At 37.1% G+C, this 15543-nt stretch overlaps 13 non-coding genes across 13 annotated transcripts; all 13 read left to right on the top strand.

The window, feature by feature from the left end:
- Positions 1-1449: 1449 nt before the first annotated feature.
- TRNAA-CGC (transfer RNA alanine (anticodon CGC)) lies at positions 1450-1521 on the top strand. Its single transcript has one exon. It is a non-coding gene; the product is annotated as a tRNA-Ala (tRNA).
- A 1234-nt stretch (positions 1522-2755) lies between these two features.
- On the top strand, positions 2756-2827 carry TRNAA-CGC (transfer RNA alanine (anticodon CGC)). Its single transcript has one exon. It is a non-coding gene; the product is annotated as a tRNA-Ala (tRNA).
- Positions 2828-4062: 1235 nt separating this feature from the next.
- On the top strand, positions 4063-4134 carry TRNAA-CGC (transfer RNA alanine (anticodon CGC)). Its single transcript has one exon. It is a non-coding gene; the product is annotated as a tRNA-Ala (tRNA).
- A 774-nt stretch (positions 4135-4908) lies between these two features.
- TRNAA-UGC (transfer RNA alanine (anticodon UGC)) lies at positions 4909-4980 on the top strand. The gene has a single exon. It is a non-coding gene; the product is annotated as a tRNA-Ala (tRNA).
- A 774-nt stretch (positions 4981-5754) lies between these two features.
- On the top strand, positions 5755-5826 carry TRNAA-UGC (transfer RNA alanine (anticodon UGC)). Its single transcript has one exon. It is a non-coding gene; the product is annotated as a tRNA-Ala (tRNA).
- A 774-nt stretch (positions 5827-6600) lies between these two features.
- TRNAA-UGC (transfer RNA alanine (anticodon UGC)) lies at positions 6601-6672 on the top strand. The gene has a single exon. It is a non-coding gene; the product is annotated as a tRNA-Ala (tRNA).
- Positions 6673-8069: 1397 nt separating this feature from the next.
- Positions 8070-8141, top strand: TRNAA-CGC (transfer RNA alanine (anticodon CGC)). The gene has a single exon. It is a non-coding gene; the product is annotated as a tRNA-Ala (tRNA).
- Positions 8142-9206: 1065 nt separating this feature from the next.
- TRNAA-UGC (transfer RNA alanine (anticodon UGC)) lies at positions 9207-9278 on the top strand. The gene has a single exon. It is a non-coding gene; the product is annotated as a tRNA-Ala (tRNA).
- A 1919-nt stretch (positions 9279-11197) lies between these two features.
- On the top strand, positions 11198-11269 carry TRNAA-CGC (transfer RNA alanine (anticodon CGC)). The gene has a single exon. It is a non-coding gene; the product is annotated as a tRNA-Ala (tRNA).
- A 1065-nt stretch (positions 11270-12334) lies between these two features.
- Positions 12335-12406, top strand: TRNAA-UGC (transfer RNA alanine (anticodon UGC)). The gene has a single exon. It is a non-coding gene; the product is annotated as a tRNA-Ala (tRNA).
- A 1065-nt stretch (positions 12407-13471) lies between these two features.
- On the top strand, positions 13472-13543 carry TRNAA-UGC (transfer RNA alanine (anticodon UGC)). The gene has a single exon. It is a non-coding gene; the product is annotated as a tRNA-Ala (tRNA).
- A 775-nt stretch (positions 13544-14318) lies between these two features.
- On the top strand, positions 14319-14390 carry TRNAA-UGC (transfer RNA alanine (anticodon UGC)). Its single transcript has one exon. It is a non-coding gene; the product is annotated as a tRNA-Ala (tRNA).
- A 1066-nt stretch (positions 14391-15456) lies between these two features.
- Positions 15457-15528, top strand: TRNAA-CGC (transfer RNA alanine (anticodon CGC)). The gene has a single exon. It is a non-coding gene; the product is annotated as a tRNA-Ala (tRNA).
- Positions 15529-15543: the final 15 nt, after the last annotated feature.

The following is a 15543-nucleotide window of genomic DNA, read 5'->3' as shown; positions in this document are numbered from 1 at the left end:
GAGGTTCTCTGCCGCCGGGTAGGGTCCGGTGGGGCGAGCAGGTGGGAATTCAAGAATCCAGTTCGGGATGTGGACATGTGGCAGTCCAGCGGACTGTAGAAATCGAGGCACGTCATTAGGGGCTGCTAAATCTCTGGACATCTGGGTTAAGGCATCGGCATCGGGTGTTCTCTCCGCGGAGCCAGCCATGCTGCTAGTGCTCGGGGAAGGAGGGGAGGAAGGCGCCATCTTGTCTGCGCCTCATGTGCCCCCAAGTTGTTGCGGGGTGGACATAAACTCGTCCATGGGACCCAGTCGAAGGTTCGTGTGGGGAGTGGGAGGATGGTGGGGGGTGTTCCGTCTGGGTTTCCCCATGTGGGTCGCGGGTTCTGCTCTGAAATCGGGCTTATGCGGGTTGGGGCCTGGGAGCGAGTGCAGCGTGCGACTTACTCCATGAGTGGTCAAGCCACGCCCCCCTCTATTCCCAGGTTTTGATTTTGAACAATTTAGAGTTGAGTGAGCAAACTTAATTAAACATCTGCTAAGATCCTGTTCACTGCTGTCTCAGAAAATAAGTCAAAATTTTACAATTTAGTAATTATCACACAACAATGTCAACATTAGTGTATCAATCCAAAGAAAAATCTTTAAGCTCCAAATCCTCTCTTGTCTTAAAAATCCTGTGTCTGGTTTCCTTCTGAGGACAGAGTCTGCATTAGATTTCCTTATTCCCAAAGAAAATAGCATAGCGTTGCCAACTTCTCTAAGTGGGTTTTTAATAGTGTATATGGCGTATCCTACTTAAATTCTAGAGTTTCGGGAAGTTTCCTTGACCTCACATTCGTAGTTTTAGTGACTTCTCATGAGAATTTCATTTCTTTGGCTACAGAAGCTTTATTCAAATTGTTTCAAGGCTGATGTTTTAGAAAAGAGTCCAACATAGCTCCTTCCACAGCTTGGAACGTTTAGCCGAAAAGAAAATGCAATTCAGGTTTTGAATTTGAACAATTTAGAATTGAGTGAGCAAACTTAATTAAACATCTGCTAAGATCCTGTTCACTGCTGTCTCAGAAAATCTGGTGCCTGGTGTCCATGAGGTGTCAGTAAATCGATTATAGGTCCTCATTCCCCGAGTAAAAGAGGATAATTTTTGGATAAGAAGATGATATACTTAGTGAAGAACTTCATATTTTGACCAATAAAGTCATAAATGGAAGGGCATTTAAGCCATCTGATATAACAATTGACACTAAGTTACCATACGTAGGCTAGGAGTCCTAAACAATCATTGGATGTGGTTAAATGTGTCCAACTATTACCTCTGTTAATATACATCTGAGGCTTTTAACTATTTTGCAATCTACAGTCCTCAGACGAACTTTATTAAAAAAAAAATAGACAAGGTTATTTTTTCGAATTAGCCGAGGTTCTATTTGTGTGTCGTGTTCTGTACAACTGTAGCAATGTAATGGGGATGTAGCTCAGTGGTAGCGCGCATGCTTCGCATGTATGAGGCCCCGGGTTCAATCCCCGGCATCTCCAGGTGCAGTTAATCTTAATTTAGAAGAGTCGGCATGAGTGACTTTGTTTTCATAGTTCCAATGAAGAATTTATTCACTAGAAGATGAATTGTATCGAGAAAAATATGTAGGCAAAAAGTGATGTTTTCAAAATATTCACAAACTCGGCTTTAGTCACAGCTTCTTTAAATAAGTCAAAATTTTACAATTTAGTAATTATCACACAACAATGTCAACATTAGTGTATCAATCCAAAGAAAAATCTTTAAGCTCCAAATCCTCTCTTGTCTTAAAAATCCTGTGTCTGGTTTCCTTCTGAGGACAGAGTCTGCATTAGATTTCCTTATTCCCAAAGAAAATAGCATAGCGTTGCCAACTTCTCTAAGTGGGTTTTTAATAGTGTATATGGCGTATCCTACTTAAATTCTAGAGTTTCAGGAAGATTCCTTGACCTCACATTCGTAGTTTTAGTGACTTCTCATGAGAATTTCATTTCTTTGGCTACAGAAGCTTTATTAAAATTGTTTCAAGGCTGATGTTTTAGAAAAGAGTCCAACATAGCTCCTTCCACAGCTTGGAACGTTTAGCCGAAAAGAATATGCAATTCAGGTTTTGATTTTGAACAATTTAGAGTTGAGTGAGCAAACTTAATTAAACATCTGCTAAGATCCTGTTCACTGCTGTCTCAGAAAATCTGGTGCCTGGTGTCCATGAGGTGTCAGTAAATCGATTATAGGTCCTCATTCCCCGAGTAAAAGAGGATAATTTTTGGATAAGAAGATGATTTTGAACAATTTAGAGTTGAGTGAGCAAACTTAATTAAACATCTGCTAAGATCCTGTTCACTTCTGTCTCAGAAAATCTGGTGCCTGGTGTCCATGAGGTGTCAGTAAATCGATTATAGGTCCTCATTCCCCGAGTAAAAGAGGATAATTTTTGGATAAGAAGATGATATACTTAGTGAAGAACTTCATATTTTGACCAATAAAGTCATAAATGGAAGGGCATTTAAGCCATCTGATATAACAATTGACACTAAGTTACCATACGTAGGCTAGGAGTCCTAAACAATCATTGGATGTGGTTAAATGTGTCCAACTATTACCTCTGTTAATATACATCTGAGGCTTTTAACTATTTTGCAATCTACAGTCCTCAGACGAACTTTATTAAAAAAAAAATAGACAAGGTTATTTTTTCGAATTAGCCGAGGTTCTATTTGTGTGTCGTGTTCTGTACAACTGTAGCAATGTAATGGGGATGTAGCTCAGTGGTAGCGCGCATGCTTCGCATGTATGAGGCCCCGGGTTCAATCCCCGGCATCTTCAGGTGCAGTTAATCTTAATTTAGAAGAGTCGGCATGAGTGACTTTGTTTACATAGTTCCAATGAAGAATTTATTCACTAGAAGATGAATTGTATCGAGAAAAATATGTAGGCAAAAAGTGATGTTTTCAAAATATTCACAAACTCGGCTTCAGTCACAGCTTCTTTAAATAAGTAAAAATTTTACAATTTAGTAATTATCACACAACAATGTCAACATTAGTGTATCAATCCAAAGAAAAATCTTTAAGCTCCAAATCCTCTCTTGTCTTAAAAATCCTGTGTCTGGTTTCCTTCTGAGGACAGAGTCTGCATTAGATTTCCTTATTCCCAAAGAAAATAGCATAGCGTTGCCAACTTCTCTAAGTGGGTTTTTAATAGTGTATATGGCGTATCCTACTTAAATTCTAGAGTTTCGGGAAGATTCCTTGACCTCACATTCGTAGTTTTAGTGACTTCTCATGAGAATTTCATTTCTTTGGCTACAGAAGCTTTATTAAAATTGTTTCAAGGCTGATGTTTTAGAAAAGAGTCCAACATAGCTCCTTCCACAGCTTGGAACGTTTAGCCGAAAAGAAAATGCAATTCAGGTTTTGATTTTGAACAATTTAGAGTTGAGTGAGCAAACTTAATTAAACATCTGCTAAGATCCTGTTCACTGCTGTCTCAGAAAATCTGGTGCCTGGTGTCCATGAGGTGTCAGTAAATCGATTATAGGTCCTCATTCCCCGAGTAAAAGAGGATAATTTTTGGATAAGAAGATGATTTTGAACAATTTAGAGTTGAGTGAGCAAACTTAATTAAACATCTGCTAAGATCCTGTTCACTGCTGTCTCAGAAAATCTGGTGCCTGGTGTCCATGAGGTGTCAGTAAATCGATTATAGGTCCTCATTCCCCGAGTAAAAGAGGATAATTTTTGGATAAGAAGATGATATACTTAGTGAAGAACTTCATATTTTGACCAATAAAGTCATAAATGGAAGGGCATTTAAGCCATCTGATATAACAATTGACACTAAGTTACCATACGTAGGCTAGGAGTCCTAAACAATCATTGGATGTGGTTAAATGTGTCCAACTATTACCTCTGTTAATATACATCTGAGGCTTTTAACTATTTTGCAATCTACAGTCCTCAGACGAACTTTATTTAAAAAAAAAATAGACAAGGTTATTTTTTCGAAATAGCCGAGGTTCTATTTGTGTGTCGTGTTCTTTACAGCTGTAGCAATGTAATGGGGATGTAGCTCAGTGGTAGAGCGCATGCTTCGCATGTATGAGGCCCCGGGTCCAATCCCCGGCATCTCCAGGTGCAGTTAATTTTAATTTAGAAGAGTCGGCATGAGTGACTTTGTTTACATAGTTCCAATGAAGAATTTATTCACCAGAAGATGAATTGTATCGAGAAAAATATGTAGGCAAAAAGTGATGTTTTCAAAATATTCACAAACTCGGCTTTAGTCACAGCTTCTTTAAATAAGTCAAAATTTTACAATTTAGTAATTATCACACAACAATGTCAACATTAGTGTATCAATCCAAAGAAAAATCTTTAAGCTCCAAATCCTCTCTTGTCTTAAAAATCCTGTGTCTGGTTTCCTTCTGAGGACAGAGTCTGCATTAGATTTCCTTATTCCCAAAGAAAATAGCATAGCGTTGCCAACTTCTCTAAGTGGGCTTTTAATAGTGTATATGGCGTATCCTACTTAAATTCTAGAGTTTCGGGAAGTTTCCTTGACCTCACATTCGTAGTTTTAGTGACTTCTCATGAGAATTTCATTTCTTTGGCTACAGAAGCTTTATTCAAATTGTTTCAAGGCTGATGTTTTAGAAAAGAGTCCAACATAGCTCCTTCCACAGCTTGGAACGTTTAGCCGAAAAGAAAATGCAATTCAGGTTTTGATTTTGAACAATTTAGAGTTGAGTGAGCAAACTTAATTAAACATCTGCTAAGATCCTGTTCACTGCTGTCTCAGAAAATCTGGTGCCTGGTGTCCATGAGGTGTCAGTAAATCGATTATTTTTTCGAATGAGCCGAGGTTCTATTTGTGTGTCGTGTTCTGTAATGCTGCAGCAATGTAATGGGGATGTAGCTCAGTGGTAGAGCGCATGCTTTGCATGTATGAGGCCCCGGGTTCAATCCCCGGCATCTCCAGGTGCAATTAATTTTAATTTAGAAGAGTCGGCATGAGTGACTTTGTTTACATAGTTCCAATGAAGAATTTATTCACCAGAAGATGAATTGTATCGAGAAAAATATGTAGGCAAAAAGAGATGTTTTCAAAATATTCACAAACTCGGCTTTAGTCACAGCTTCTTTAAATAAGTCAAAATTTTACAATTTAGTAATTATCACACAACAATGTCAACATTAGTGTATCAATCCAAAGAAAAATCTTTAAGCTCCAAATCCTCTCTTGTCTTAAAAATCCTGTGTCTGGTTTCCTTCTGAGGACAGAGTCTGCATTAGATTTCCTTATTCCCAAAGAAAATAGCATAGCGTTGCCAACTTCTCTAAGTGGGTTTTTAATAGTGTATATGGCGTATCCTACTTAAATTCTAGAGTTTCGGGAAGTTTCCTTGACCTCACATTCGTAGTTTTAGTGACTTCTCATGAGAATTTCATTTCTTTGGCTACAGAAGCTTTATTAAAATTGTTTCAAGGCTGATGTTTTAGAAAAGAGTCCAACATAGCTCCTTCCACAGCTTGGAACGTTTAGCCGAAAAGAAAATGCAATTCAGGTTTTGATTTTGAACAATTTAGAGTTGAGTGAGCAAACTTAATTAAACATCTGCTAAGATCCTGTTCACTGCTTTCTCAGAAAATCTGGTGCCTGGTGTCCATGAGGTGTCAGTAAATCGATTATTTTTTCAAATGAGCCGAGGTTCTATTTGTGTGTCGTGTTCTGTAATGCTGCAGCAATGTAATGGGGATGTAGCTCAGTGGTAGAGCGCATGCTTTGCATGTATGAGGCCCCGGGTTCAATCCCCGGCATCTCCAGGTGCAATTAATTTTAATTTAGAAGAGTCGGCATGAGTGACTTTGTTTACATAGTTCCAATGAAGAATTTATTCACCAGAAGATGAATTGTATCGAGAAAAATATGTAGGCAAAAAGTGATGTTTTCAAAATATTCACAAACTCGGCTTTAGTCACAGCTTCTTTAAATAAGTCAAAATTTTACAATTTAGTAATTATCACACAACAATGTCAACATTAGTGTATCAATCCAAAGAAAAATCTTTAAGCTCCAAATCCTCTCTTGTCTTAAAAATCCTGTGTCTGGTTTCCTTCTGAGGACAGAGTCTGCATTAGATTTCCTTATTCCCAAAGAAAATAGCATAGCGTTGCCAACTTCTCTAAGTGGGTTTTTAATAGTGTATATGGCGTATCCTACTTAAATTCTAGAGTTTCGGGAAGTTTCCTTGACCTCACATTCGTAGTTTTAGTGACTTCTCATGAGAATTTCATTTCTTTGGCTACAGAAGCTTTATTAAAATTGTTTCAAGGCTGATGTTTTAGAAAAGAGTCCAACATAGCTCCTTCCACAGCTTGGAACGTTTAGCCGAAAAGAAAATGCAATTCAGGTTTTGATTTTGAACAATTTAGAGTTGAGTGAGCAAACTTAATTAAACATCTGCTAAGATCCTGTTCACTGCTTTCTCAGAAAATCTGGTGCCTGGTGTCCATGAGGTGTCAGTAAATCGATTATTTTTTCAAATGAGCCGAGGTTCTATTTGTGTGTCGTGTTCTGTAATGCTGCAGCAATGTAATGGGGATGTAGCTCAGTGGTAGAGCGCATGCTTTGCATGTATGAGGCCCCGGGTTCAATCCCCGGCATCTCCAGGTGCAATTAATTTTAATTTAGAAGAGTCGGCATGAGTGACTTTGTTTACATAGTTCCAATGAAGAATTTATTCACCAGAAGATGAATTGTATCGAGAAAAATATGTAGGCAAAAAGTGATGTTTTCAAAATATTCACAAACTCGGCTTTAGTCACAGCTTCTTTAAATAAGTCAAAATTTTACAATTTAGTAATTATCACACAACAATGTCAACATTAGTGTATCAATCCAAAGAAAAATCTTTAAGCTCCAAATCCTCTCTTGTCTTAAAAATCCTGTGTCTGGTTTCCTTCTGAGGACAGAGTCTGCATTAGATTTCCTGATTCCCAAAGAAAATAGCATAGCGTTGCCAACTTCTCTAAGTGGGTTTTTAATAGTGTATATGGCGTATCCTACTTAAATTCACCAGAAGATGAATTGTATCGAGAAAAATATGTAGGCAAAAAGTGATGTTTTCAAAATATTCACAAACTCGGCTTTAGTCACAGCTTCTTTAAATAAGTCAAAATTTTACAATTTAGTAATTATCACACAACAATGTCAACATTAGTGTATCAATCCAAAGAAAAATCTTTAAGCTCCAAATCCTCTCTTGTCTTAAAAATCCTGTGTCTGGTTTCCTTCTGAGGACAGAGTCTGCATTAGATTTCCTTATTCCCAAAGAAAATAGCATAGCGTTGCCAACTTCTCTAAGTGGGTTTTTAATAGTGTATATGGCATATACTACTTAAATTCTAGAGTTTCGGGAAGTTTCCTTGACCTCACATTCGTAGTTTTAGTGACTTCTCATGAGAATTTCATTTCTTTGGCTACAGAAGCTTTATTCAAATTGTTTCAAGGCTGATGTTTTAGAAAAGAGTCCAACATAGCTCCTTCCACAGCTTGGAACGTTTAGCCGAAAAGAAAATGCAATTCAGGTTTTGATTTTGAACAATTTAGAGTTGAGTGAGCAAACTTAATTAAACATCTGCTAAGATCCTGTTCACTGCTGTCTCAGAAAATCTGGTGCCTGGTGTCCATGAGGTGTCAGTAAATCGATTATAGGTCCTCATTCCCCGAGTAAAAGAGGATAATTTTTGGATAAGAAGATGATATACTTAGTGAAGAACTTCATATTTTGACCAATAAAGTCATAAATGGAAGGGCATTTAAGCCATCTCATATAACAATTGACACTAAGTTACCATACGTAGGCTAGGAGTCCTAAACAATCATTGGATGTGGTTAAATGTGTCCAACTATTACCTCTGTTAATATACATCTTAGGCTTTTAACTATTTTGCAATCTACAGTCCTCAGACGAACTTTATTAAAAAAAAAATAGACAAGGTTATTTTTTCGAATTAGCCGAGGTTCTATTTGTGTGTCGTGTTCTGTACAACTGTAGCAATGTAATGGGGATGTAGCTCAGTGGTAGAGCGCATGCTTCGCATGTATGAGGCCCCGGGTTCAATCCCTGGCATCTCCAGGTGCAGTTAATTTTAATTTAGAAGAGTCGGCATGAGTGACTTTGTTTACATAGTTCCAATGAAGAATTTATTCACCACAAGATGAATTGTATCAAGAAAAATATGTAGGCAAAAAGTGATGTTTTCAAAATATTCACAGACTCGGCTTTAGTCACAGCTTCTTTAAATAAGTCAAAATTTTACCATTTAGTAATTATCACACAACAATGTCAACATTAGTGTATCAATCCAAAGAAAAATCTTTAAGCTCCAAATCCTCTCTTGTCTTAAAAATCCTGTGTCTGGTTTCCTTCTGAGGACAGAGTCTGCATTAGATTTCCTTATTCCCAAAGAAAATAGCATAGCGTTGCCAACTTCTCTAAGTGGGTTTTTAATAGTGTATATGGCGTATCCTACTTAAATTCTAGAGTTTCGGGAAGTTTCCTTGACCTCACATTCGTAGTTTTAGTGACTTCTCATGAGAATTTCATTTCTTTGGCTACAGAAGCTTTATTCAAATTGTTTCAAGGCTGTTGTTTTAGAAAAGAGTCCAACATAGCTCCTTCCACAGCTTGGAACGTTTAGCCGAAAAGAAAATGCAATTCAGGTTTTGATTTTGAACAATTTAGAGTTGAGTGAGCAAACTTAATTAAACATCTGCTAAGATCCTGTTCACTGCTGTCTCAGAAAATCTGGTGCCTGGTGTCCATGAGGTGTCAGTAAATCGATTATAGGTCCTCATTCCCCGAGTAAAAGAGGATAATTTTTGGATAAGAAGATGATATACTTAGTGAAGAACTTCATATTTTGACCAATAAAGTCATAAATGGAAGGGCATTTAAGCCATCTGATATAACAATTGACACTAAGTTACCATACGTAGGCTAGGAGTCCTAAACAATCATTGGATGTGATTAAATGTGTCCAACTATTACCTCTGTTAATATACATCTGAGGCTTTTAACTATTTTGCAATCTACAGTCCTCAGATGAACTTTATTAAAAAAAAATAGACAAGGTTATTTTTTCGAATGAGCCGAGGTTCTATTTGTGTGTCGTGTTCTGTAATGCTGCAGCAGTGTAATGGGGATGTAGCTCAGTGGTAGAGCGCATGCTTTGCATGTATGAGGCCCCGGGTTCAATCCCCGGCATCTCCAGGTGCAATTAATTTTAATTTAGAAGAGTCGGCATGAGTGACTTTGTTTACATAGTTCCAATGAAGAATTTATTCACCAGAAGATGAATTGTATCGAGAAAAATATGTAGGCAAAAAGAGATGTTTTCAAAATATTCACAAACTCGGCTTTAGTCACAGCTTCTTTAAATAAGTCAAAATTTTACAATTTAGTAATTATCACACAACAATGTCAACATTAGTGTATCAATCCAGAGAAAAATCTTTAAGCTCCAAATCCTCTCTTGTCTTAAAAATCCTGTGTCTGGTTTCCTTCTGAGGACAGAGTCTGCATTAGATTTCCTTATTCCCAAAGAAAATAGCATAGCGTTGCCAACTTCTCTAAGTGGGTTTTTAATAGTGTATATGGCGTATCCTACTTAAATTCTAGAGTTTCGGGAAGTTTCCTTGACCTCACATTCGTAGTTTTAGTGACTTCTCATGAGAATTTCATTTCTTTGGCTACAGAAGCTTTATTAAAATTGTTTCAAGGCTGATGTTTTAGAAAAGAGTCCAACATAGCTCCTTCCACAGCTTGGAACGTTTAGCCGAAAAGAAAATGCAATTCAGGTTTTGATTTTGAACAATTTAGAGTTGAGTGAGCAAACTTAATTAAACATCTGCTAAGATCCTGTTCACTGCTTTCTCAGAAAATCTGGTGCCTGGTGTCCATGAGGTGTCAGTAAATCGATTATTTTTTCGAATGAGCCGAAGGTTCTATTTGTGTGTCGTGTTCTGTAATGCTGCAGCAATGTAATGGGGATGTAGCTCAGTGGTAGAGCGCATGCTTTGCATGTGTGAGGCCCCGGGTTCAATGAGGTGTCAGTAAATCTCCAGGTGCAATTAATTTTAATTTAGAAGAGTCGGCATGAGTGACTTTGTTTACATAGTTCCAATGAAGAATTTATTCACCAGAAGATGAATTGTATCGAGAAAAATATGTAGGCAAAAAGTGATGTTTTCAAAATATTCACAAACTCGGCTTTAGTCACAGCTTCTTTAAATAAGTCAAAATTTTACAATTTAGTAATTATCACACAACAATGTCAACATTAGTGTATCAATCCAAAGAAAAATCTTTAAGCTCCAAATCCTCTCTTGTCTTAAAAACCCTGTGTCTGGTTTCCTTCTGAGGACAGAGTCTGCATTAGATTTCCTTATTCCCAAAGAAAATAGCATAGCGTTGCCAACTTCTCTAAGTGGGTTTTTAATAGTGTATATGGCGTATCCTACTTAAATTCTAGAGTTTCGGGAAGTTTCCTTGACCTCACATTCGTAGTTTTAGTGACTTCTCATGAGAATTTCATTTCTTTGGCTACAGAAGCTTTATTCAAATTGTTTCAAGGCTGATGTTTTTGAAAAGAGTCCAACATAGCTCCTTCCACAGCTTGGAACGTTTAGCCGAAAAGAAAATGCAATTCAGGTTTTGATTTTGAACAATTTAGAGTTGAGTGAGCAAACTTAATTAAACATCTGCTAAGATCCTGTTCACTGCTGTCTCAGAAAATCTGGTGCCTGGTGTCCATGAGGTGTCAGTAAATCGATTATAGGTCCTCATTCCCCGAGTAAAAGAGGATAATTTTTGGATAAGAAGATGATATACTTAGTGAAGAACTTCATATTTTGACCAATAAAGTCATAAATGGAAGGGCATTTAAGCCATCTCATATAACAATTGACACTAAGTTACCATACGTAGGCTAGGAGTCCTAAACAATCATTGGATGTGGTTAAATGTGTCCAACTATTACCTCTGTTAATATACATCTGAGGCTTTTAACTATATTGCAATCTACAGTCCTCAGACGAACTTTATTAAAAAAAAAATAGACAAGGTTATTTTTTCGAATTAGCCGCGGTTCTATTTGTGTGTCGTGTTCTGTACAACTGTAGCAATGTAATGGGGATGTAGCTCAGTGGTAGAGCGCATGCTTCGCATGTATGAGGCCCCGGGTTCAATCCCTGGCATCTCCAGGTGCAGTTAATTTTAATTTAGAAGAGTCGGCATGAGTGACTTTGTTTACATAGTTCCAATGAAGAATTTATTCACCACAAGATGAATTGTATCAAGAAAAATATGTAGGCAAAAAGTGATGTTTTCAAAATATTCACAGACTCGGCTTTAGTCACAGCTTCTTTAAATAAGTCAAAATTTTACCATTTAGTAATTATCACACAACAATGTCAACATTAGTGTATCAATCCAAAGAAAAATCTTTAAGCTCCAAATCCTCTCTTGTCTTAAAAATCCTGTGTTTGGTTTCCTTCTGAGGACAGAGTCTGCATTAGATTTCCTTATTCCCAAAGAAAATAGCATAGCGTTGCCAACTTCTCTAAGTGGGTTTTAAATAGTGTATATGGCGTATCCTACTTAAATTCTAGAGTTTCGGGAAGTTTCCTTGACCTCACATTCGTAGTTTTAGTGACTTCTCATGAGAATTTCATTTCTTTGGCTACAGAAGCTTTATTCAAATTGTTTCAAGGCTGTTGTTTTAGAAAAGAGTCCAACATAGCTCCTTCCACAGCTTGGAACGTTTAGCCGAAAAGAAAATGCAATTCAGGTTTTGATTTTGAACAATTTAGAGTTGAGTGAGCAAACTTAATTAAACATCTGCTAAGATCCTGTTCACTGCTGTCTCAGAAAATCTGGTGCCTGGTGTCCATGAGGTGTCAGTAAATCGATTATAGGTCCTCATTCCCCGAGTAAAAGAGGATAATTTTTGGATAAGAAGATGATATACTTAGTGAAGAACTTCATATTTTGACCAATAAAGTCATAAATGGAAGGGCATTTAAGCCATCTGATATAACAATTGACACTAAGTTACCATACGTAGGCTAGGAGTCCTAAACAATCATTGGATGTGATTAAATGTGTCCAACTATTACCTCTGTTAATATACATCTGAGGCTTTTAACTATTTTGCAATCTACAGTCCTCAGATGAACTTTATTAAAAAAAAATAGACAAGGTTATTTTTTCGAATGAGCCGAGGTTCTATTTGTGTGTCGTGTTCTGTAATGCTGCAGCAGTGTAATGGGGATGTAGCTCAGTGGTAGAGCGCATGCTTTGCATGTATGAGGCCCCGGGTTCAATCCCCGGCATCTCCAGGTGCAATTAATTTTAATTTAGAAGAGTCGGCATGAGTGACTTTGTTTACATAGTTCCAATGAAGAATTTATTCACCAGAAGATGAATTGTATCGAGAAAAATATGTAGGCAAAAAGTGATGTTTTCAAAATATTCACAAACTCGGCTTTAGTCACAGCTTCTTTAAATAAGTCAAAATTTTACAATTTAGTAATTATCACACAACAATGTCAACATTAGTGTATCAATCCAAAGAAAAATCTTTAAGCTCCAAATCCTCTCTTGTCTTAAAAATCCTGTGTCTGGTTTCCTTCTGAGGACAGAGTCTGCATTAGATTTCCTTATTCCCAAAGAAAATAGCATAGCGTTGCCAACTTCTCTAAGTGGGTTTTAAATAGTGTATATGGCGTATCCTACTTAAATTCTAGAGTTTCGGGAAGTTTCCTTGACCTCACATTCGTAGTTTTAGTGACTTCTCATGAGAATTTCATTTCTTTGGCTACAGAAGCTTTATTCAAATTGTTTCAAGGCTGTTGTTTTAGAAAAGAGTCCAACATAGCTCCTTCCACAGCTTGGAACGTTTAGCCGAAAAGAAAATGCAATTCAGGTTTTGATTTTGAACAATTTAGAGTTGAGTGAGCAAACTTAATTAAACATCTGCTAAGATCCTGTTCACTGCTGTCTCAGAAAATCTGGTGCCTGGTGTCCATGAGGTGTCAGTAAATCGATTATAGGTCCTCATTCCCCGAGTAAAAGAGGATAATTTTTGGATAAGAAGATGATATACTTAGTGAAGAACTTCATATTTTGACCAATAAAGTCATAAATGGAAGGGCATTTAAGCCATCTGATATAACAATTGACACTAAGTTACCATACGTAGGCTAGGAGTCCTAAACAATCATTGGATGTGATTAAATGTGTCCAACTATTACCTCTGTTAATATACATCTGAGGCTTTTAACTATTTTGCAATCTACAGTCCTCAGATGAACTTTATTAAAAAAAAATAGACAAGGTTATTTTTTCGAATGAGCCGAGGTTCTATTTGTGTGTCGTGTTCTGTAATGCTGCAGCAGTGTAATGGGGATGTAGCTCAGTGGTAGAGCGCATGCTTTGCATGTATGAGGCCCCGGGTTCAATCCCCGGCATCTCCAGGTGCAATTAATTTTAATTTAGAAGAGTCGGCATGAGTGACTTTGTTTACATAGTTCCAATGAAGAATTTATTCACCAGAAGATGAATTGTATCGAGAAAAATATGTAGGCAAAAAGAGATGTTTTCAAAATATTCACAAACTCGGCTTTAGTCACAGCTTCTTTAAATAAGTCAAAATTTTACAATTTAGTAATTATCACACAACAATGTCAACATTAGTGTATCAATCCAAAGAAAAATCTTTAAGCTCCAAATCCTCTCTTGTCTTAAAAATCCTGTGTCTGGTTTCCTTCTGAGGACAGAGTCTGCATTAGATTTCCTTATTCCCAAAGAAAATAGCATAGCGTTGCCAACTTCTCTAAGTGGGTTTTTAATAGTGTATATGGCGTATCCTACTTAAATTCTAGAGTTTCGGGAAGTTTCCTTGACCTCACATTCGTAGTTTTAGTGACTTCTCATGAGAATTTCATTTCTTTGGCTACAGAAGCTTTATTAAAATTGTTTCAAGGCTGATGTTTTAGAAAAGAGTCCAACATAGCTCCTTCCACAGCTTGGAACGTTTAGCCGAAAAGAAAATGCAATTCAGGTTTTGATTTTGAACAATTTAGAGTTGAGTGAGCAAACTTAATTAAACATCTGCTAAGATCCTGTTCACTGCTTTCTCAGAAAATCTGGTGCCTGGTGTCCATGAGGTGTCAGTAAATCGATTATTTTTTCGAATGAGCCGAAGGTTCTATTTGTGTGTCGTGTTCTGTAATGCTGCAGCAATGTAATGGGGATGTAGCTCAGTGGTAGAGCGCATGCTTTGCATGTGTGAGGCCCCGGGTTCAATCCCCGGCATCTCCAGGTGCAATTAATTTTAATTTAGAAGAGTCGGCATGAGTGACTTTGTTTACATAGTTCCAATGAAGAATTTATTCACCAGAAGATGAATTGTATCGAGAAAAATATGTAGGCAAAAAGTGATGTTTTCAAAATATTCACAAACTCGGCTTTAGTCACAGCTTCTTTAAATAAGTCAAAATTTTACAATTTAGTAATTATCACACAACAATGTCAACATTAGTGTATCAATCCAAAGAAAAATCTTTAAGCTCCAAATCCTCTCTTGTCTTAAAAACCCTGTGTCTGGTTTCCTTCTGAGGACAGAGTCTGCATTAGATTTCCTTATTCCCAAAGAAAATAGCATAGCGTTGCCAACTTCTCTAAGTGGGTTTTTAATAGTGTATATGGCGTATCCTACTTAAATTCTAGAGTTTCGGGAAGTTTCCTTGACCTCACATTCGTAGTTTTAGTGACTTCTCATGAGAATTTCATTTCTTTGGCTACAGAAGCTTTATTCAAATTGTTTCAAGGCTGATGTTTTTGAAAAGAGTCCAACATAGCTCCTTCCACAGCTTGGAACGTTTAGCCGAAAAGAAAATGCAATTCAGGTTTTGATTTTGAACAATTTAGAGTTGAGTGAGCAAACTTAATTAAACATCTGCTAAGATCCTGTTCACTGCTGTCTCAGAAAATCTGGTGCCTGGTGTCCATGAGGTGTCAGTAAATCGATTATAGGTCCTCATTCCCCGAGTAAAAGAGGATAATTTTTGGATAAGAAGATGATATACTTAGTGAAGAACTTCATATTTTGACCAATAAAGTCATAAATGGAAGGGCATTTAAGCCATCTCATATAACAATTGACACTAAGTTACCATACGTAGGCTAGGAGTCCTAAACAATCATTGGATGTGGTTAAATGTGTCCAACTATTACCTCTGTTAATATACATCTGAGGCTTTTAACTATATTGCAATCTACAGTCCTCAGACGAACTTTATTAAAAAAAAAATAGACAAGGTTATTTTTTCGAATTAGCCGCGGTTCTATTTGTGTGTCGTGTTCTGTACAACTGTAGCAATGTAATGGGGATGTAGCTCAGTGGTAGAGCGCATGCTTCGCATGTATGAGGCCCCGGGTTCAATCCCTGGCATCTCCAGGTGCAGTTAATTTT

The sequence above is a fragment of the Pelobates fuscus genome, chromosome 12, assembly GCF_036172605.1.
Source record: "Pelobates fuscus isolate aPelFus1 chromosome 12, aPelFus1.pri, whole genome shotgun sequence".
NCBI classification, from domain to species: domain Eukaryota; kingdom Metazoa; phylum Chordata; class Amphibia; order Anura; family Pelobatidae; genus Pelobates; species Pelobates fuscus.
This window is presented reverse-complemented; position numbering and strand designations above follow the sequence as displayed.